We start from the raw sequence: 22,376 nt of genomic DNA, 5'->3' as shown, positions 1-22,376 counted from the left end.
GAAGGAGGAGTGTCAACACCCGGATTTTTAAGTCCAGATGCCTATTATGCCATTCATCGCAATCCCAGGAATATCGTTTTTGCGAGACATAATAGATTGATATCACAAAACATCATTCATTACAACACATAATTGTCTTACAACAAAGGATCACATGATCCAGTCTCATTACAATAATAGTTGATCTATTGATCAATTACAAAACACATAGCGGAAGCGAAGTAGCGGTGGTGGTCCATCTGTTCCATAGGCAACTGTTGACGTCAGGAGTGGCCCTAGTTGTCGTAGACATCCTGCTGTCCTTCTTCCTTGTTCTGATAGTCCTCTTCATAGTCTGGCCATTTGAATAGCCAGGGACACAGCCGTGAGTACTTTAAAGTACTCGCAAACTAATACTAGTGTAAGCATTATTAACTATAGTAAGGGGGTTCTAAGCTCTAGTTTCATTTGCATAAAGCCAGTTTTATTTCATAAGCACTTTAGTAAATAAAACCTCTTCATTTGCCTAACTTACTCAAGTGGGAACATTAGTGTCATTCCCACAACTCTGTTGTGATTCAAAGACCAAGTCACCTTTCAAATTCAAGTCACAAGTCACCATTCATATTTTGGAAAAATTCTGATGACGGAACAGTATGGCCTTCCCAACTGTCCATGACCACGGACGCGGCTATTCGAATAGGTTTACACTCTGCAGAGGTTGTACACTTGTGCCACAACAATTGCAATAGTTTGTCAGGGGTAACTGGCCATGATTTATCGTACGCAGTACGCGAACTATCAATCATAACCTTTCATTTACATATCCTAGTATAGGCACCTGTCCCCATGAGCTTGGCCTCCCAGTGAGGACCAACAGTCAACCTGGGAACTGCACAAGGCTTGGGTCTGACATTCACCTCATTTCACGTCATTTCATTTTTGGTGGAGGCAGCCTTGGCATAACCCCGATGACGCTTGTTCAGTGGGAACCCATACTAAAATACATAAGTTTCCAGCTAAGCCTTACCCAGATTCAGGTATTGTGGGGGTACTTAAGAATTGGAATGGTATCACATCCGAATCCAAGCATCAGTTTTGTAAAAGTCACCATGTCATTCACAAGTCATATTCACCTTCAAAATCTTTCAATAGAATGACTCATCATTCCAAGGTTTTCAAAGTCATTGGTTTTCACAAGTTCCCATCTAAAGTAGTCACTTTTAGTTTTTAGCACTAGCAACTAGTCATGAGGGGTACTAATTAACTTGTAGCTCTCTAGGCTAAGTGTGATGCTCTTGTACTACTCTATAACTAAACCAAGTGAATCATGAATCAAAAATAAACCTTGATAAACCAAAGTCAAAACTTGTAAGGTAAAAACTTGGGATAGGATCGTTAAGCATAAAGTAATAAGTAATGGTGCCATGATCTTGTAGAGCTTTTCCTTTGGGTATCTTGCAAGAATATTAGCTTGCCTTGATTGGGGTAGTGATCAAAGTTCTCTTCTTCTTCCTCTTGGTAGAATACCTCCTCCTCTTGATAGTCTCCGGTACTAGCGTCTATAAAAGAATACGAGGATACAATCACCAAACCATACTTAAATAGAATTAAGTAGCCTTAATGGCTCACTCAAAATGATCTAGCATCATCATCTACATTACTCAACATTGGACTAGGGTTTCTTCTTTAGTGTTCAGAAAAACCACTCTTCTTATTGAATTAGGGTTTCTCTTTAGTTCTTTGGAGAAATAATTTCCTCGCATTGAATCTTGTTAAGATTTAATCCCTTCAAATAACAAGGTATGATCACATGTTGACCAAGGTCAACACTTCACACTTATTATTTGAGAATCATGATTTAAATGAGGTTCTATACCTCATGCAATTTAAATCCTATTTGGTTTAATATCCTCAAGTGAGCAAATATGAGACCATGCAATAGAGGTCATCACATTACTTCATAACACTTGGAAAAATGATTTAAATGAGGTGCTACACCTCATAGATTTGAAATCCTAAATTTGAAAATAGTTTAAATGGGCTAGAATTGACTACATAGCCAATATTTTGCTCTAGCCCATGATCATACACACAACTATGCTATGTTTTTGCATAAAAAATTAGAGTATTGAAAATGTGAATCATAGCAATTTGAATCACCTCAAAACTCATTAGGGTTGATTTTCTAAATTTATTTGAATTATGAAAACTCTCTGACTTGTTATTTTCACTATTCAAATTCTATAACAGATCTTGGCTTGAATCCAGTGGGGTTGGATAGAGCCTTTCATGAGCTTTCTAGATATATAAAATTTGCCAAATTTGGTTTAGTAGAATTGGTTCTATAGAATTTTGAATCAAACACCAGTATTGAATTTGAAGAACATTAATTAAACAAAATTCAAACTGGTGGGCTTGGCGGGAAAGAGTTTGGGCCGCAGAGGGGGAGAGAGAGCTGGGCCAGCCCAACTAGCGCGCCACGCATGCAGCGGGCCGCATGACAGGGGGGTCCTAGCTGTCAGCAAGTTTTTTCCCAGCCCGAAGCGGTACGCAGCGACGGCCGTTGGATTAAAGACGATCGGACGGCTGTCGATCGTCACCTTCCTCAATAGAGCTCGTCGGGGACGAAACCCTACCGGCGGCAGAGGGGTCGCGACAAGGGGCTTACCGGCGTCCAGCGGGGTTGGCGAGGCGGGCGATCGGCGTTGGAGACGACGGCGGTTCGATGGAGGGTCGCAGCAGCTCCAATGGTGACTCCAATCACCGGCCAGGTTACAGAGGTACTGGCGGCGCTCCGGCAAGAAATTGGTGGGCTATGGTGAGAATTGGGATGCGGCGTGATACGTCTCCGACGTATCGATAATTTCTTATGTTCCATGCCACATTATTGATGTTATCTACATGTTTTATGCACACTTTATGTCATATTCGTGCATTTTCTGGAACTAACCTATTAACAAGATGCCGAAGTGCCGATTCTTTGTTTTACTGCTGTTTTTGGTTTCAGAAATCCTAGTAAGGAAATATTCTCGGAATTGGACGAAATCAAAGCCCAGGGGCCTATTTTCTCACGAAGCTTCCAGAAGTCCGAAGGAGAGACGAAGAGGGGCCACGGAGGGGCCACACCCTAGGGCGGCGCGGCCCCCCCCTTGGCCGCGCGGCCCTGTGGTGTGGGGCCCCCGTGCTGCCTCTTGACCTGCCCTTTCGCCTATAAAAAGTCTCCGTGACGAAACCCCCAGTACCGAGAACCACGATACGGAAAACCTTCCAGAGACGCCGCCGATCCCATCTCGGGGGATCCAGGAGATCGCCTCCGGCACCCTGCCGGAGAGGGGAATCATCTCCCGGAGGACTCTACGCCGCCATGGTCGCCTCCGGTGTGATGTGTGAGTAGTCTACCCCTGGACTATGGGTCCATAGCAGTAGCTAGATGGTTGTCTTCTCCCCATTGTGCTATCATTGTCGGATCTTGTGAGCTGCCTAACATGATCAAGATCATCTATCTGTAATTCTATATGTTGCGTTTGTTGGGATCCGATGAATAGAGAATACTTGTTATGTTGATTATCAAAGCTATGCTTATGTGTTGTTTATGATCTTGCATGCTCTCCGTTATTAGTAGATGCTCTGGCCAAGTTGATGCTAGTAACTCCAAGAGGGAGTATTTATGCTCGATAGTGGGTTCATGCCTCTGTGAATCTGGAGGAGTGACAAGAACCACTAAGGTTATGGATGTGCTGTTGCCACTAGGGATAAAACATTAGTGCTATGTTCAAGGATGTAGTCACTAGTTACATTACGCGCAATACTTAATGCAATTGTCTGTTGTTAGCAACTTAATACTGGAGGGGGTTCGGATGATAACCTGAAGGTGGACTTTTTAGGCATAGATGCAGTTGGATGACGGTCTATGTACTTTGTCGTAATGCCCAATTAAATCTCACTATACTCATCATGATATGTATGTGCATGGTCATGCTCTCTTTATTTGTCAATTGCCCAACTGTAATTTGTTCACCCAACATGCTGTTCGTCTTATGGGAGAGACACCTCTAGTGAACTGTGGACCCCGGTCCAATTCTCTTTCTTGAAATACAATCTACTGCAATCTTGTTCTACTGTTTTCTGCAAACAATCATCTTCCACACAATACGGTTAATCCTTTGTTACAGCAAGCCGGTGAGATTGACAACCTCACCGTTTCGTTGGGGCAAAGTACTTTGGTTGTGTTGTGCAGGTTCCACGTTGGCGCCGAATCTCCGGTGTTGCGCCGCACTACATCCCGCCGCCATCAACCTTCAACGTGCTTCTTGGCTCCTCCTGGTTCGATAAACCTTGGTTTCTTTCTGAGGGAAAACTTGCTGCTGTGCGCATCATACCTTCCTCTTGGGGTTGCCCAACGAACGTGTGAAATACACGCCATCAAGCATATTTTACGGCGCCGTTGCGGGAGATCAAGACACGCTGCAAGGGAGTCTCCACTTCTCAATCTCTTTACTTTGTTTTTGTCTTGCTTAGTTTTATTTACTACTTTGTTTGCTGCACTAAATCAAAATACAAAAAAATTAGTTGCTAGTTTTACTTTACTTGTTATCTTGTTTACTATATCAAAAACACAAAAAAAATTAGTTTACTTGCATTTACTTTATCTAGTTTGCTTTATTTACTGTTGCTAAAATGGCCAACGCTGAAAACACTAAGTTGTGTGACTTCACAACCACAAATAATAATGATTTCTTATGCACACCTATTGCTCCACCTGCTACTACAAAGCAGAATTCTTTGAAATTAAACACCTTTCTTGAATCTTGTTATGCGAGAGCAATTTTCTCGTGTTAGTTCTGATGATGCTGCTGCCCATCTTAATAATTTTGTTGAACTATGTGAAATGCAAAAGTATAAAGATGTAGATGGTGACATTATAAAATTAAAATTGTTCCCTTTCTCATTAAGAGGAAGAGCTAAAGATTGGTTGCTATCTCTGCCTAAGAATAGTATTGATTCATGGACTAAATGCAAGGATGCTTTTATTGGTAGATATTATCCCCTGCTAAAATTATATCTTTGAGGAGTAGCATAATGAATTTTAAACAATTAGATACTGAACATGTTGCTCAAGCTTGGGAAAGAATGAAATCTCTGGTTAAAAATTGCCCAACCCATGGGTGACTACTTGGATGATCATCCAAACCTTCTATGCAGGACTAAATTTTTCTTCACGGAATTTATTGGATTCAGCTGCTGGAGGTACCTTTATGTCCATCACTCTTGGTGAAGCAACAAAGCTTCTTGATAATATGATGATCAACTACTCTGAATGGCACACGGAAAGAGCTCCACAAGGTAAGAAGGTAAATTCTGTCGAAGAAACCTCTTCCTTGAGTGATAAGATTGATGCTATTATGTCTATGCTTGTGAATGATAGGACTAATATTGATCCTAATAATGTTCCATTAGCTTCATTGGTTGCACAAGAAGAACATGTTGATGTAAACTTCATTAAAAATAATAATTTCAACAACAATGCTTAGGAACAATTCTAGTAACAACTATAGGCCATATCCTTATAATAATGGCAACGGCTATGGTAATTCTTATGGGAATTCTTACAACAATAATAGGAGTTCACCCCTGGACTTGAAGCCATGCTTAAGGAATTTATTAGTACACAAACTGCTTTTAACAAATCTGTTGAAGAAAAGCTTGGGAAAATTGATATACTTGCTTCTAAAGTTGATAGTCTTGCTGCTGATGTTGATCTTTTGAAATCGAAAGTTATGACTAATGAGAATCATCATAATAAAATTACTACTACAGCAAATGCCATTCAAGTTAGAATTAATGAGAATATAAGATTAATGGCTGAACTGCGTGCTAGGTGGGATAGAGAAGAAAATGAAAAACTAGCTAAAGAGAAGAATATAGCTAAATTTTGGACTATTACCACCATTAGTAATGCTAATGCTACACATGTTGCTGCACCTCCTACTCATACTAATAAAAGAATTGGTGTTAGCAATGTTTCCACTTCGAATGCAAAGCGCGAAAAAGCACTGAAAGCTGCTAAAAGCTGAAACTGCCTGTGATAAAGCTGCTGAAATTTTTTCCAACATTGGGGATGATGATCCCATTGCTTTAGATTATAATGGTTTGAATTTTGATGATTGCCACATCTCTGAAGTTATAAAGTTCTTGCAAAAACTTGCTAAAAGTCCTAATGCTAGTGCTATAAATTTGGCTTTCACGCATCATATTACAAATGCTCTCATAAAAGCTAGAGAAGAGAAACTAGAGCGTGAAGCCTCTATTCCTAAAAAGTTAGAGGATGGTTGGGAGCCCATCATTAAGATGAAGATTAAAGATTTTGATTGTAATGCTTTATGTGATCTTGGTGCAAGTATCTCTGTTATGCCTAAGAAAATTTATAATATGCTTGACTTGCCACCGCTGAGAAATTTTTATTTGGATGTTAATCTTGCTGATCATTCTACAAAGAAACCTTTGGGTAAAGTTGATAATGTTCGCATTACCATTAACAATAACCTGGTTCCCGTTGATTTTGTTGTCTTGGATATTGAATACAATGCATCTTGCCCCGTTATATTGGGAAGACCTTTTCTTGAATCTGTTGGTGCTATCATTGATATGAAGGAAGGTAATATAAAATATCAATTTCCTCTCAAGAAAGGTATGGAACACTTCCCTAGAAAGAGAATGAAGGTACCTTTTGATTCTATCATGAGAACAAATTATGATGTTGACACTTCATCTCTTGATAATACTTGATACACACTTTCTGCGCCTAGCTGAAAGGCGTTAAAGAAAAGCGCTTATGGGAGACAACCCATGTTTTTACCTACAGTACTTTGTTTTTATTTTGTGTCTTGGAAGTTGTTTACTACTGTAGCAACCTCTCCTTATCTTAGTTTTGAGTTTTGTTGTGCCAAGTTAAGCCGTTGATAGAAAAGTAAGTACTAGATTTGGATTACTGCACAGTTCCAGATTTCTTTGCTGTCACGAATCTGGGTCCACCTCCCTGTAGGTAACTCAGAAAATTAAGCCAATTTACGTGCATGATCCTCAGATATGTACGCAACTTTCATTCAATTTGAGAATTTTCATTTGAGCAAGTCTGATGCCATTTTAAAATTCGTCAATACGAACTGTTCTGTTTTGACAGATTCTGCCTTTTATTTCGCATTGCCTCTTTCGCTATGTTGGATGAATTTCTTTGATCCACTAATGTCCAGTAGCATTATGCAATGTCCAGAAGTGTTAAGAATGATTGTGTCACCTCTGAATATGTCAATTTATAATGTGCACTAACCCTCTAATGAGTTGTTTCGAGTTTGGTGTGGAGGAAGTTTTCAAGGATCAAGAGAGGAGTATGATGCAACATGATCAAGGAGAGTGAAAGCTCTAAGCTTGGGGATGCACCCGGTGGTTCACCCCTGCATATATCGAGAAGACTCAAGCGTCTAAGCTTGGGGATGCCCAAGGCATCCCCTTCTTCATCGACAACATTATCAGGTTCCTCCCCTGAAACTATATTTTTATTCCATCACATCTTATGTGCTTTTTCTTGGAGCGTCGGTTTGTTTTTGTTTTTTGTTTTGTTTGAATAAAATGGATCCTAGCATTCACTTTATGGGAGAGAGACACGCTCCGCTGTAGCATATGGACAAGTATGTCCTTGGTTTCTACTCATAGTATTCATGGCGAAGTTTCTCCTTCGTTAAATTGTTATATGGTTGGAATTGGAAAATGATACATGTAGTAATTGCTATAAATGTCTTGGGTAATGTGATACTTGGCAATTGTTGTGCTCATGATTAAGCTCTTGCATCATATGCTTTGCACCCATTAATGAAGAAATACATAGAGCATGCTAAAATTTGGTTTGCATATTTGGTTTCTCTAAGGTCTAGATAATTTCTAGTATTGAGTTTGAACAACAAGGAAGACAGTGTAGAGTCTTATAATGTTTTCAATATGTCTTTTATGTGAGTTTTGCTGCACCGGTTCATCCTTGTGTTTGTTTCAAATAAGCCTTGCTAGCCTAAACCTTGTATCGAGAGGGAATACTTCTCATGCATCCAAAATACTTGAGCCAACCACTATGCCATTTGTGTCCACCATACCTACCTACTACATGGTATTTTCCGCCATTCCAAAGTAAATTGCTTGAGTGCTACCTTTAAAATTCCATCATTCACCTTTGCAATATATAGCTCATGGGACAGATAGCTTTAAACTATTGTGGTATTGAATATGTAATTATGCACTTTATCTCTTATTAAGTTGCTTGTTGTGCGATAACCATGTTTCTTGGGGACGCCATCAACTACTCTTTGTTGAATTTCATGTGAGTTGCTATGCATGTTCGTCTTGTCTGAAGTAAGAGAGATCTACCACCATAGGGTTAAGCATGCATATGTTAGAGAAGAACATTGGGCCGCTAACTAAAGCCATGTTCCATGGTGGAAGTTTCAGTTTTGGACAACAATCCTCAAATCTCAAATGAGAAAATTATTAATTGTTGTTATATGCTTATGCATAAAAGAGGAGTCCATTATCTGTTGTCTATGTTGTCCCGGTATGGATGTCTAAGTTGAAGAATAATCAATAGCGAGAAATCCAATGCGAGCTTTCTCCTTAGACCTTTGTACAAAGGCGGCATAGAGGTACCCCTTTGTGACACTTGGTAAAAACAATGCATTGTGATGATCCGGTAGTCCAAGCTAATTAGGACAAGGTGCGGGCACTATTAGTATACTATGCATGAGGCTTGCAACTTGTAAGATATAATTTACATGATACATATGCTTTATTACTACCGTTGACAAAATTGTTTCATGTTTTCAAAATCAAAGCTCTAGCACAAATATAGCAATCGATGCTTTTCCTCTATGGAGGACCATTCTTTTACTTTCAATGTTGCGTCAGTTCACCTATTTCTCTCCACCTCAAGAAGCAAACACTTGTGTGAACTATGCATTGATTCCTACATACTTGCTTATTGCACTTATTATATTACTCTATGTTGACAATATCCATGAGATATACATGTTACAAGTTGAAAGCAACCGCTGAAACTTAATCTTCTTTTGTGTTGCTTCAATACCTTTACTTTGAATTATTGCTTTATGAGTTAACTCTTATGCAAGACTTATTGATGCTTGTCTTGAAGTGCTATTCATGAAAAGTCTTTGCTTTATGATTCACTTGTTTACTCATGTCATATACATTGTTTTGATCGCTGCATTCACTACATATGCTTTACAAATAGTATGATCAAGATTATGATGGCATGTCACTCCAGAAATTATCTGTGTTATCGTTTTACCTGCTCGGGACGAGCAGAACTAAGCTTGGGGATGCTGATACGTCTCCGACGTATCGATAATTTCTTATGTTCCATGCCACATTCTTACTGTTATCTACATGGTTTATGCCCACTGTATGTCATATGCGTGCATTTTTCTCGGAACTAACCTATTAACAAGATGCCGAAGTGCCGATTGCTGTTTTTCGCTGTTTTTGGTTTCAGAAATCCTAGTAAGGAAATATTCTCGGAATTGGACGAAATCAAAGCCCAGGGGCCTATTTTCTCACGAAGCTTCCGGAAGTCCGAAGGAGAGACGAAGAGGGGCCACGGAGGGGCCACACCCTAGGGCGGCGCGGCCCCCCTTGGCCGCGCGGCCCTATGGTGTGGGGCCCCGTGCCGCCTCTTGACCTGCCCTTTCGCCTATAAAAAGTCTCCGTGACGAAACCCCCGGTACCGAGAACCACGATACGGAAAACCTTCCGGAGACGCCGCCGCCGCCGATCCCATCTCGGGGGATCCAGAGATCGCCTCCGGCACCCTGCCGGAGAGGGGAATCATCTCCCGGAGGACTCTACGCCGCCATGGTCGCCTCCGGTGTGATGTGTGAGTAGTCTACCCCTGGACTATGGGTCCATAGCAGTAGCTAGATGGTTATCTTCTCCCCATTGTGCTATCATTGTCGGATCTTGTGAGCTGCCTAACATGATCAAGATCATCTATCTGTAATTCTATATGTTGCGTTTGTTGGGATCCGATGAATAGAGAATACTTGTTATGTTGATTATCAAAGCTATGCTTATGTGTTGTTTATGATCTTGCATGCTCTCCGTTATTAGTAGATGCTCTGGCCAAGTTGATGCTAGTAACTCCAAGAGGGAGTATTTATGCTCGATAGTGGGTTCATGCCTCTGTGAATCTGGAGGAGTGACAAGAACCACTAAGGTTATGGATGTGCTGTTGCCACTAGGGATAAAACATTAGTGCTATGTTCAAGGATGTAGTCACTAGTTACATTACGCGCAATACTTAATGCAATTGTCTATTGTTAGCAACTTAATACTGGAGGGGGTTCGGATGATAACCTGAAGGTGGACTTTTTAGGCATAGATGCAGTTGGATGACGGTCTATGTACTTTGTCGTAATGCCCAATTAAATCTCACTATACTCATCATGATATGTATGTGCATGGTCATGCTCTCTTTATTTGTCAATTGCCCAACTGTAATTTGTTCACCCAACATGTTGTTCGTCTTATGGGAGAGACACCTCTAGTGAACTGTGGACCCCGGTCCAATTCTCTTTACTGAAATACAATCTCTTGCACATCTTTGTTCTCTTGTTTTCTGCAAACAATCATCTTCCACACAATACGGTTAATCCTTTGTTACAGCAAGCTGGTGAGATTGACAACCTCACTGTTTCATTGGGGCAAAGTACTTTGGTTGTGTTGTGCAGGTTCCACGTTGGCGCCGGAATCTCTGGTGTTGCGCCGCACTACATCCCGCCGCCATCAACCTTCAACGTGCTTCTTGGCTCCTCCTGGTTCGATAAACCTTGGTTTCTTTCTGAGGGAAAACTTGCTGCTGTGCGCATCATACCTTCCTCTTGGGGTTGCCCAACGAACGTGTGAAATACACGCCATCACGGCGCTGCTCGAGGAGAGGTTGTGAGGTGAGGGAGGACGATTGGTGTGAGGATTGAGGGCTGGGGTGGCCTCTATTTATAGGGTCGAGGCAAGACCGTGGGGGTGCCGATAGGTCCATGGTGATGACGGGGCTAGAGGTTATGCGGGGCCATGGGAGTGGGCGCGTTGTGTAGGCGACGTCGAGGCGGCCACGACGAGCGTTAGGGCGCTGAAAACGGAGCACGGGAGCATCATCATCGTCATCGGGTACCAGGGTACTGTGGCGGATGATCGCCGATGATGGCGTCGTCTACAGGGCTGGCGTGTCCAATGGGGCTTGTCTGGGAGGTAGCTCACGTCGAGGGGGGGCTACAGGTACCAGGAGAGAGAGAGGGAAGGTCGATGACGACTAGGCTTGGCCGTGCACTGGCGTGTCCCAAGACTGGGCCGTGCACGCTCTAGCACGATCTGGCCGCGGTGACCACGTCACGTTCGGGGTGTTGTCCTGCTCTCTTTGGCTAGGGCGCGCGCCAGGAGGTACAGGGGAGTGAGGCAAGCCTCCAGGACATGGTGAGAGAGAGAGAGGAAGAGAGGGAGCAGGTGGTGGCATGGTGGTGAGCAAGGGGGCCGGCATGGTGTGTTCCATATGATTTGGGTGCTAAGTCTTTATCTCTGTGGTCATGGCTTGGTACAGTGGGGTGAGTCCATGCTATTTGACATGGTGTACAAGGTTGGACATGGCTAGAGGTGGCAAAATTAAATTAAGTCCAATATGTATGTGACATAGACAATGTCCTTGGCTTGGCTTGGTTCAAGGTGATGATGTCAATGCTAGGTGAGGTCCTTTAGAGGTACAATACACTATTGATGATCATAAGAGAGAGAGGGTGAGGTGGTGAATAGTTGTTGGAATAGTGGTTGTACTCTATGGCATTAATTTGATTATTTGCTATGGTCTCATGTGTGATGAATTTTGATCAATTTTCTTGATGGATGTGTTCTAAATGAGGTTGGGCAGCAATGTGTGGCATTGGTTTGGGATTTGGAATTGATTTGTGAAAATTCTAAATTTTGAGGGAATCTAGAATCTGTTTCAACATAGCATCTTGGCTAGACTATTTTGAGCAATGGTCAATGATCTGGTCAAAGTGTTCAACACCAAAGTTATTCATCTTGATGAGGTCTTGGATGAGGTGCAAAGAGTCGTTAGGGTTTGGTTTAAGAATCTCTTAATACAAGGGCTCAAAGTGGGTAACATTTTATTATGGGCAGATTTGACCATTATCATATGTGACTTGATTTTTTATTTTTCTTTGATTTGATTTGATTTATCTTGACCCAAATGATGTTGTTGATTCTTGAAATGGTATAGAGGAGTGATCCAACCATTCACAACAAGTCTTAGGGTCAAGATTCTCAATTTCATAATTTGGCTATTTACTCTCATATGCATCTATGGCATTTTTATTTTATTTTTGATTTATTTTGTTTTCACCTTGGATTTGATTTGTTGAGCACTAGGTAGGGTTGATTAATGTTTTCAAAACATTTACACAAGGTAGAAAGGTCTAGATAAAGGTTTCACAAAAATAGTCATAGGCACATAGGCCCCTTTCTTTTTAATTCACTTTCTTTTTGTTTTGTTTATAATGGATAGTGAGAAGAGGGGTGAGGTTTAGGGTTTAGTGGGGTTTAACAATGGTTCACCATCATTTAGAAAGGTAAAAAGGGTATTAGTCAAGATTTGCATATTAGGGCCACATGCCCACATATGTCTTTTTATTTTCTTTTAGTTTCTTCATATTTGATCTTATTTGGTTTTGAGAAAGATAGGGTTTAGGGTTTTAGGTTATTTCAAAATACTTAAACAATCAATCATGACAATAACACAACATATAAGCATGATCACTATGCCTCAAACTTAATTTAATAAAAGTTTTTGTTGGTTCCAAAATTTGGAAAAATGGAAATTTAATGTCTTCTTTGTTTGAAAATTTGGGATGTTACAAGGAGCATACAAGATAAAGGAAAAGAAAACAGGGATCGACGAGCCAAATCCCTGGAACGTGGCGCAGCTTAGGCTTTTCTACGCTTAAGTCGAAATATAGTCCTCTATGTAAACATACAATGTATTGAAACGGCCCGCGAGTTTTCAGACACACTCTTTTCCTTTCAGGGCACCGAGTGGGGCTGGAAGGTTTTTAATGAGGCGGACTCGCGGTGCTGCAATATAGTAAAGATATTGGTGATATACATCTTTTTCTTCAACAGGCTCGGGGGCATGAAACCCGCAAATACAATATATGTACACAAATCTTTACAATATAAAATCGACAAATTTATTTTCCTTGATCTAAAACACCTCGCAAATCAGTAAAAATAATAGCCACCGAAACACTCGGGGACTAAAAGGAAGGAAAAATAGACACGTTATTTTACAACATACAGTGTTTACACTATACAGGGTCCTTTTACAAAGGAAAAATTTCGACAGAAAAACCAAACTTTTATTCACGACCCATCAGGTCATCTATGTTCACTCTTTCATTGTCAGCAGAGGCACTCATATGATCAGGATAATTACCCTTCACGAAGAACTCAACATCCATCCGAAGTAAATCATCCATCATTTCTTCAGATATGGGTGTGACAACTTCATTGATTTTGTCGATATTCCTCCTCCGTTTCTTCGGTTTGGCATGGCGCAATTCAACGATTTTGGTCATATCCAATTTTGGGTAGACGACTTGCAACATGATCATCGCAAACCGGGCTCCCGCAGTTAATTGGGCCTTCACAAAATCATGGATCCGAGGAGCATCTCTGAACTTATTCATAAAATCAGGAAGAGTCTTCGGCTGAGCGTTTCGAGGAAACATGGTGTCGTAAACCAGGGGCAATGTCCTCGTACAGAAATCAAGGTAATCACGGACTTGACCCGCGCGATCTTGAAATTTGACGATTCCTCGAGTGCGATCTGGTGTGGCCCAAAAGCTGGAACCATGATCCAGAGCAAGCTTAACAAGAAGATTTGATCTCGCCTCCACCCGTTGGTCTTCGGTAGCAGTATCTAAAAAGGAACCTTTCGACGGAAGTACAATGGTAAGAAATAGAAAGCAAGTAAAGGAGGTGAACTTCAAAGACAGGAAGCGTACCTGCCATATCCAGACTGGCGTCAGTCATCAACTCGAGCATGTAATTTTCTCGGGAAGCAGCTTGTGCAGCTTCGGCAGCTGCGGCCTCCTTTAAAGCTAAGGCTTCCTGGGCCTGTTGAAGCGCAAGTTTCTCTTTCTCGGATGACTTCCGAGATTGCTCCATTACTATAAGTGTTTGCTTCTTCATCGCCTGGAGTTGCTGCCACAGTTAGTTCAAATCTTGTACTGGACCAGTGGTCGAAGAATCTTCGTTCAGATTATTAGTGGAAGTTTTCCTCGAGAAGGAAGAAGCGGGCAAGGCATCTGAGGAACGAGGATCCGCGGTATAGTTGTCAAAAACCAACTGGAAAGAAAATCTCGACATCAATAACTTGGCAAAATAACATTCCATTAATTCAGTTGGATACTTACATGATCATTACAAGAGAGGGCTCCTAATGAACCAATGATAGGCTATCGCAAAAGGCTACTACGGCGACAGCAGCAAAAGAAGAAGAAAAAAGAAAGGCAGGGACAAGATGGTCTACTTGACCTCCGGCTTCGCAGAACTGGGGGAAGGAGTTGGTTGATATCCGAGGAAGGAGAGGATTTTCTTCGACTGCGGCTTGGCAGCCCTAATCAGGGATTGCCACCTCTTCGTTTCCATCTTCTTCACTTCACCAACCTTCGTCCATGATACGTCTCCAATATATCTATAATTTCTGAAGTTCCATGCTAGTTTTATGACAATACCTACATGTTTTGCTCACACTTTATAATGATTTTATGCATTTTCCGGGACTAACCTATTAACAAGATGCCGAGGTGCCAGTTCCTATTTTCTGCTGTTTTTGGTTCCAGAAAAGCTGTTCGGGCAATATCCTCGGAATTCGACGAAACAAAAGCCAAACCTCTTATTTCACCGAGACGGACCCAGAACACCGAAGGAGAGACGGAGAGGAGGCCCACAGCCTCCAGACCATACTGGGGCGCGACCTAGGAGGGGGCGCGCCGCCAGGTGGTGTGGGCCCCTCGGGACCCCTCCGACGCCGCCCTTTCGCCTATATATTCCTCGCGACGCGAAAACCCTACAACAATCCATAATATTACAGAAAGACTCCAGGGGCGCCGCCGCCATCGCGAAACCCAGTTTCGGGGGACAGAATCTCTGTTTCGGCACGCCGCCGGGACGGGGAAGTGCCCCTGGAAGCCATCTCCATCGACGCCACCGCCTCCATCATGCTCCGTGAGTAGTTCCCCCATGGACTACGGGTTCTAGCAGTAGCTAGTTGGTACTCTCTCTCCCATGTACTTCAATACAATGATCTCATGAGCTGCCTTACATGATTGAGATCCATCTGATGTAATCGGTGTTGTGTTTGTTGGGATCCGATGAATTGTTACATAATGATCAGTCTATCTATAAAGTTTGTGAAGTTATTGTTGTTGCAATCTTGTTGTGTTTAATGCTTGTCACTAGTGCATTAGTGGCATGATCTTAGATTTGAGCTCTATAATTATCGCTTAGATTGTATCTACAAGTTGTTTGCACATGTCTATGTCCGGAACCCGAGGCCCCAGAGTGACAACAACTGGGATAACTGGAGGGGAAGGCTTAGATATGAGGATCACATGTTTTCACCAAGTGTTAATGCTTTGCTCCGGTGCTCTATTAAAAGGAGTACCTTAATTACCAATAGATTCCCTTGAGGCCCGGCTGCCACCGGCTGGTAGGACAAAAGATGTTATGCAAGTTTCTCATTGCGAGCACGTATGACTATATATGGAAAACATGCCTACATGATTAATAAATTGATGTTCTATCTTAATGCTATTTCAATCCTATCAATTGCCCAACTGTAATTTGTTCACCCAACACTTGTCACTTGTTAATGGAGAGTTACCACTAGTGTAGATAGCTGGGAACCCCGGTCCATCTTTCATCATCATATACTCGTTCCTATATGACATTGGAAGTAGCATCAACTATTTTCTGGTATCATTGCCTCTGTGTTACTATTACTGCTGCTGTGTTACTGTTACTATTGCTCTCATATTACTGCTGCTTTCACATCACCCCTGTTACTAGTGCTTTTCCAGGTGCACCTGAATGGACAACTCAGTTGTTAAGGCTTATAAGTATTCTTTGTCTCCCCTTGTGTCGAATCAATAAATTTGGGTTTTACTTCCCTCGAAGACTGTTGCGATCCCCTATACTTATGGGTTATCAGTCCAATCGACGCTTTGCTGGCTTTCGACAACCAAAGGTATGGTGCCTTCAACGCCAATCTTCAGATTTTCTTGCCGAAGGGCTAGTCCAAGATCCTCTTTGGGAAGGAAGTGCTTGGTAAGAGCGGCGAAGGTGTTGGGTTGTTCCGTCTTCGGGAAAAAGTAGGGAAAAAGGCGCGAAAATGCTGCCTTAGCATCAGAGATACCACGACGCACTTCATCCCCATAAATCTCAAGGAGAGAAAGAGCGTCGAGGAGACGGTCATCTTCGGGTTTTTCCAGCTCAAACTCCTGGCTCATCTTCCCTGCTGAAACAAATTTCGGGTTATCAACAAGTATACGTAAAAGCTAATGTTTGGGGCAACTCGATCAAAGTGATTATTGGTGAACTTACTGACAAAGCGTCGATTTTGCGACTCCAAGCGGGCAATCATATCACCCTCACGAGCGAGTTGCTGGGTTGTGTGCTTACTTAAAGCAGTTTCAGCTTCATGTAGTATTTTTCGAAGACTCTCGACTGAGGCAGCGTCTAGTTTAGCCCTTTCGCGAGCTCTTTCGCTTTTTTCCAGCTCGAGGGCAAGGTTATCGGCGTGCTTATTAGATTTGGCGAGATCCTCTAGCAAAAGACAGAATAACAATTTTACGACAAAATAGCAAAGGAAAATTTGCTCGACAAGGAAGAAGAGAGGAATACCTTTCAAACTATTAGCATGGTCGCGGTACCCAATAAATTGAGTACCAAGACGAATAAATTCTTTCATCAGAGGCTGAAAAAAGAAAGGAGATGAGAAGGCCAAAAAGGAGAAAAGTTCGACAGTAAAAAAAATGAGTGGTAAGGGTCCTTACATCGTCCATAGAAGGAGTCGACGAACTCCCAGTCAGGAGTCTTGGTTCTTCGCCAAGTTCAACCCTCGCTCTCTTCGGCGAAGGGGCACGGGGGCTGCCGACAGGAGTCAGGTTCCCTATGTCCCGCCGAGGAGGCGAGGTTTCTTCTGTAGCTGGGTGAGTTTTGGAAAGAACTAAAGTCCGTGACGTACTCGTGGGAGCAGTCACATTAACAATGGGTTCTTCTTCTCTGTCGCCACTGTGCATCAAAAATAGTATGAGAATACTAGAAAAGCAATATATATCGACTGAAAAAGACGACAGAGACTTACGAGCTAACGAGGGCATCATTGTAAGGGTTGAAGGCTTCCTCCTCTTCGAGGGAAGTTTCTTCGGTAGGCGATTCGCCGGCTTTGGAGGTGCCGGAGTCTGCAACCTCACCCCTTTTCCTTTTATTCTTCGGGGAAGCAGCGGAAGGAAGAGAACGCGAAGACTCGGAAGCCTCAGATTCAGCTTCTCTTTCAGAGGAAGCTGCGGATTTGTGAAAACCCGCAACTTCGCTCTCAGCGCGAGAAGTACCCTGGATATCGTCGGTAACGACGGCTCGTTCCTCGACTTCCCCACCTTCAGGAAGGGGAGGTAGAGAGGATATAACTTGATGCTTCTGTAGGAGGAAAAAACACATTGACGACAAGTTACACCAATGAATTCAGCAAAATAGTAGTCGACAAAGTTAAAATCGGGAGGACAAATATAGTTTACCTTGGGGAGGGCGTTGGTGCCGCTATACGGTTCCACGCGACAAGAGGTTGGAATAGTGTCTTTCTTGCTTAGCGACGAAATTTTTCAGACAAGATTTTCCAGGTCTTTTACCGACAGATCCTTGGAGAAGCGGTCCACGTCTTCGTCGCCAACATACATTCAAAGAGGGTTCTTGCGAGCCTGCAGAGGTTGCACCCTGATCCTAAGGAAATACGCCGTAATCTGATTACCCGACAGCTCTTTGCCGCGGGTATTCTGGAGCTCGTGGATACGTTTCATTAGCACATCTGTCCCCGTTTTTTCTTCTTTGGTGGCCTCTACATCCCAGGATCAGCGGCGAAGGATTTTTGCGCTACCGTCAATGGGAGTGATGTTGTATTCCAGCGAGTCGGGACACTCCTCGCGGACGTATAGCCATCTTTTGCGCCACCCTTGGACGGAGTCGGGGAATTTGACGTCGAAATACTTGACGTTAGGACGGACGCAGATAACAACACCACCTATGTTGTAGGCAATGTTGTGGGAGCCGTTGCGGCGATGGCAGAAAATGCGCTTCCACAGAGCCCAATTAGGTTGGGTCCCGAGGAAGCACGATCACAAAGGGTAATAAAGATAGAAACGTGGAGGATGGAGTTGGGAGTCAGCTAATGAAGCTGCAACCCATAAACGAAAAGCAATCCACGAAGAAAATCATGGATAGGAGCTGAGAGGCCACGAATGAGGTGGTCAACGAAGCTAACCCGATATTCCATAGGGGGCGACGGATAGCTCTCCTCGCTGGGGAAGATCAGCGCTTCCTTCTTCCTCATTAGGCCGAGCTGCTTCATCAGATTGATGTCCTGATTTGAGATCTTAGATCTCTCTCACTCGGAAGCTCCCAGATCTTGGGCCGCCATGTTCGCTTCAGGGGTGCTGTGCCTTGTGAGTCTTGACCGCGGTGGCATCAACAATGCCGCTGGAGGAAGTAGGCCATGGGTGAGCGCTGGAATTTTTGTGGTTGTAGTGGAGGTTTTGACAGAGAAGATATGAGCGCGGCGCGGCGAAGAGGATTGAAGGAAGAAGAAGATGAGTACTTATAGCAAGCTAAGAGAAACGCCGCACCGTTGGATGGTATGACAATGGGTTTGATGATCTACACGTGTCATCATGGGTAATAAAGTCTTTTTACTACGATGGAACTGGATAGGCGCTACAGCGCGCGTGCCAGAAAAAGCGGAGGACGTGTGTCCCCCACTTGCGTAACGTGTCAAAGTGCCGCAGATTTTGGGTCCACAGGTCAGTGATAGGACAGAACTCGCGTTTTCCTGATACAATGGTCGTGGCTATCGTCAGCACTGACGTCACTTTAAAAAAGAGAAATTTCGACTATGGTGTTATGAAGATTGGCGACAGCGAAGGAATAATGATAATTTCGAGAGCCTTTGATAAAATACAAGTTTTTGTTCAAATGCTCCGGGGCTACTTTTTAAAAAGAGTTTCATCAAGAGTGTCGATAGGGAAACTTCGGGCATCGCAATAAACAAAAGATGAGAGCCTATGATCAAATACAAGCATTTGTTCATAGTCTCGGGGGCTACTCTTATCAGAAGTATTGTTTATACTTCTGATAAGAGGTAAACGCGGATGATAAAATATAGAGTTCTTCATTAGTAAAGCAAGTTAAGCCTACAGCCAAGTATAAATACTCGACTGTAGCCTCGGGGGCTACTCCCATCGGGAGCGCTGGTCGCGCACCCGATAAAGATGGAAGACTTCAAAAAGGTGACAATATAGCGACAAAGATGTTAAAACGGTGAGCCTACAACCAAGTACAAGCACTTGGCTGTAGCCTCGGGGGCTACTCCCATCGGGAACGCTGTTCGCGTGCCCGATGAATTTAGAAAATGCATGGTGAGCATATTTCGAGTTATACAAATAACTCTTCATATACTCCCATCGGGAGGACAAGATAAAAATACACAAGTCATCTGGTGACTCGAATAAATGTGCTATTCCAGCAGCCGAAAAAGGCACTCGACAATATATTCTCAGAGCGCCTCAGCCGCGAATTAATCTCTGAATACCGCAAAACTTTGCGAAGGTAAGTCCCCAGGATCCGTCCTGTGCAGCGTGGCATCGCCTCTGACGGCGCTTCGCTACTTTTTCCGTATCAGCAGATGTGAAGAAAAATCCTAATGGACGCGTTAGGTATCCGATAAAACATGACTGGAATTCGGCATCTGGTAAGACCTTAAGCGGCACATGTCGAATTACGCCAGTATCCCGAGATCATGTTAAGGGACGTGATTTTGAAGTAGGTTTTTGCGGATTGCCACAAGAGCAGTAAACTGGTACCTGATCCGTCAGATGAACCAGCCCCAATTACCGCTATCCCTGTACAATATATAATTGCTTATAAAGGTTATTTATTGATTCGAATAAGTCATTTGGTAATTGTAAAGATGGAGATTTTCCCTGATTCTTCGATTCAAGCAAAATCTCGGGGGCTACTGACATAGGCATCCCCAATGGACCTGCCAAAGATGGTACCCGGGATCTACTGAAGGCCCACGACCCGAAGTTTATGAAGCCTGGAAGCCCATTCGAGAGATAGTTTGGAAAGATAGAGTTGTATTAGGAATATCGACTTGTAACTATTACGGGACAGACTCAGATAGTCTCCCGGACTTTATAACTTGTACATCACGAAACCCTCGGCTCCGCCTCCTATATAAGGGGAAGTCGAGGGACAAAGAAAACATCGATTTCATTGTCAACACAACCCTAGTTTTCATAGTAGTCGAGTACTTTTCCGGCTGAACCTTCGACATCTACTTGCCCTTTACTTCCCTGGAAACCCTAGTCTAGAATCTGTAGGCATTGACAAGTCGATACCTTGTCAATAACTATGTAAGAGTAGCACTGCGGTTTTAACCATATTTGAAAAATCACATGCACAAGTACAATCGTGATGGACTTTTAAATTCTAATGATTTGGAATCATTTACACATGTGAGGCTTGCCAAATGACTACGAAAGAGTTTATCGTTGTTGCTGCACACACGATTAATTGTTTCAAATTCATACATTCTCATGTATGTAACCAAACGTATTTACCGGAAAGGGGTGGATAATCCTACTTAATAATTTTTCTAATGTCTTAAATGCATATGAGGATATTTACTTAGTGAAGTGTAATTCTGAAACATTTGAAAAAACCTGAAATTTCAGAAATTAAGCGGGAGCTTATCGTAACAGAAAGATTGAGTTCCAATAATTGGCGGACCATGTAGAACAAATCAATCAAAATTTATCAAAATATCTTATTAATTGTGAGATCATCTCACAACCATATGCTACCTAGAACTTCCTAGAAAATGGAGTGCCCTTGAGACATAATCAAACCTTGTTTGGCATGGTGAGATCTATGATATGCTTTTTCCCAATGCCAGCATTTTGTTTTATGTATTACATTATTAAATTGCTGCACTTACAGCTATTAAAGTGTTGTCAATATATATATGGTTTGGTATTGAACCTAACGTATCATTTCTTAATTATTTATGGATATGAAACTTACGAGAAGAACTCAATTTTCACAAGTTCAAATCCCAAATCAGGCATATTTTATTTTGTTGGTTATCCCAAATGATAAAGTTTGGGGATTCCAAATATCACCGTATCACTAGCAAATTACTTTTCACTAACAACGGGAGATTTCAAAAGAAATAATTTTTTGTGGAAGAGATGAATGGGAGTATAGCACAATTGACGAGATTATGAATCTTCAGTGATGGATGATGTGATTGAGACAACATGAGTAGTTCAGCTAATCATTCATATAACAGATCTGGAAGTTCTTGCTTGAGATGAGGAAACTTTGGTCAGTATTGCTGTTGAACCGTGCGGAGAAAACTAAATATGATAACTGTCGTATCAAACAATATGGGAAGCGTTACCCTAACAAGGGCCGCGGTGTTGCTTTATATATGAGGCATACAATCGTACATACATGGGACTCTATACAGAGATACATACGGAATACACACAGGAGACCTATACAGATATACAACTAGACTATGTTGTTTAACACTCCCCCTCAGTCATAACTTGTCTAAGTTAAGATTGCGACGAAACAGTACTAGCTGCCTTAATGAAAGTGACTTTATAAAACCATCAGCCACTTGATCTCCTGAAGGGATGAACCGTATGTTCAACAGCCTTGAGCTATTCTCTCACGTACAAAATGATAATCCACCTCAATGTGTTTTGTCCGTGCATGAAACACTGGATTAGCCGAGAGATATGTAGCCCCTATATTATCACACCATAAACTTGCCACTCGATCCTGTCACACGCCTAGTTCAGTCAGTAGACTCTGCACCCAATTCACTTCAGCTGTAGCATTCGCCAAAGCTTTATACTCAGCTTCTGTGCTTGATCTAGACATTGTAGCTTGCTTCCGTGCACTCCATGAGATCATATTTGATCCAAAAAAACAAAGCAAACCAA

This window comes from Lolium perenne, chromosome 3 (genome assembly GCF_019359855.2).
Source record: "Lolium perenne isolate Kyuss_39 chromosome 3, Kyuss_2.0, whole genome shotgun sequence".
In the NCBI taxonomy this organism is placed as follows: domain Eukaryota; kingdom Viridiplantae; phylum Streptophyta; class Magnoliopsida; order Poales; family Poaceae; genus Lolium; species Lolium perenne.
Note: the sequence above shows the minus strand (reverse complement) of the source record.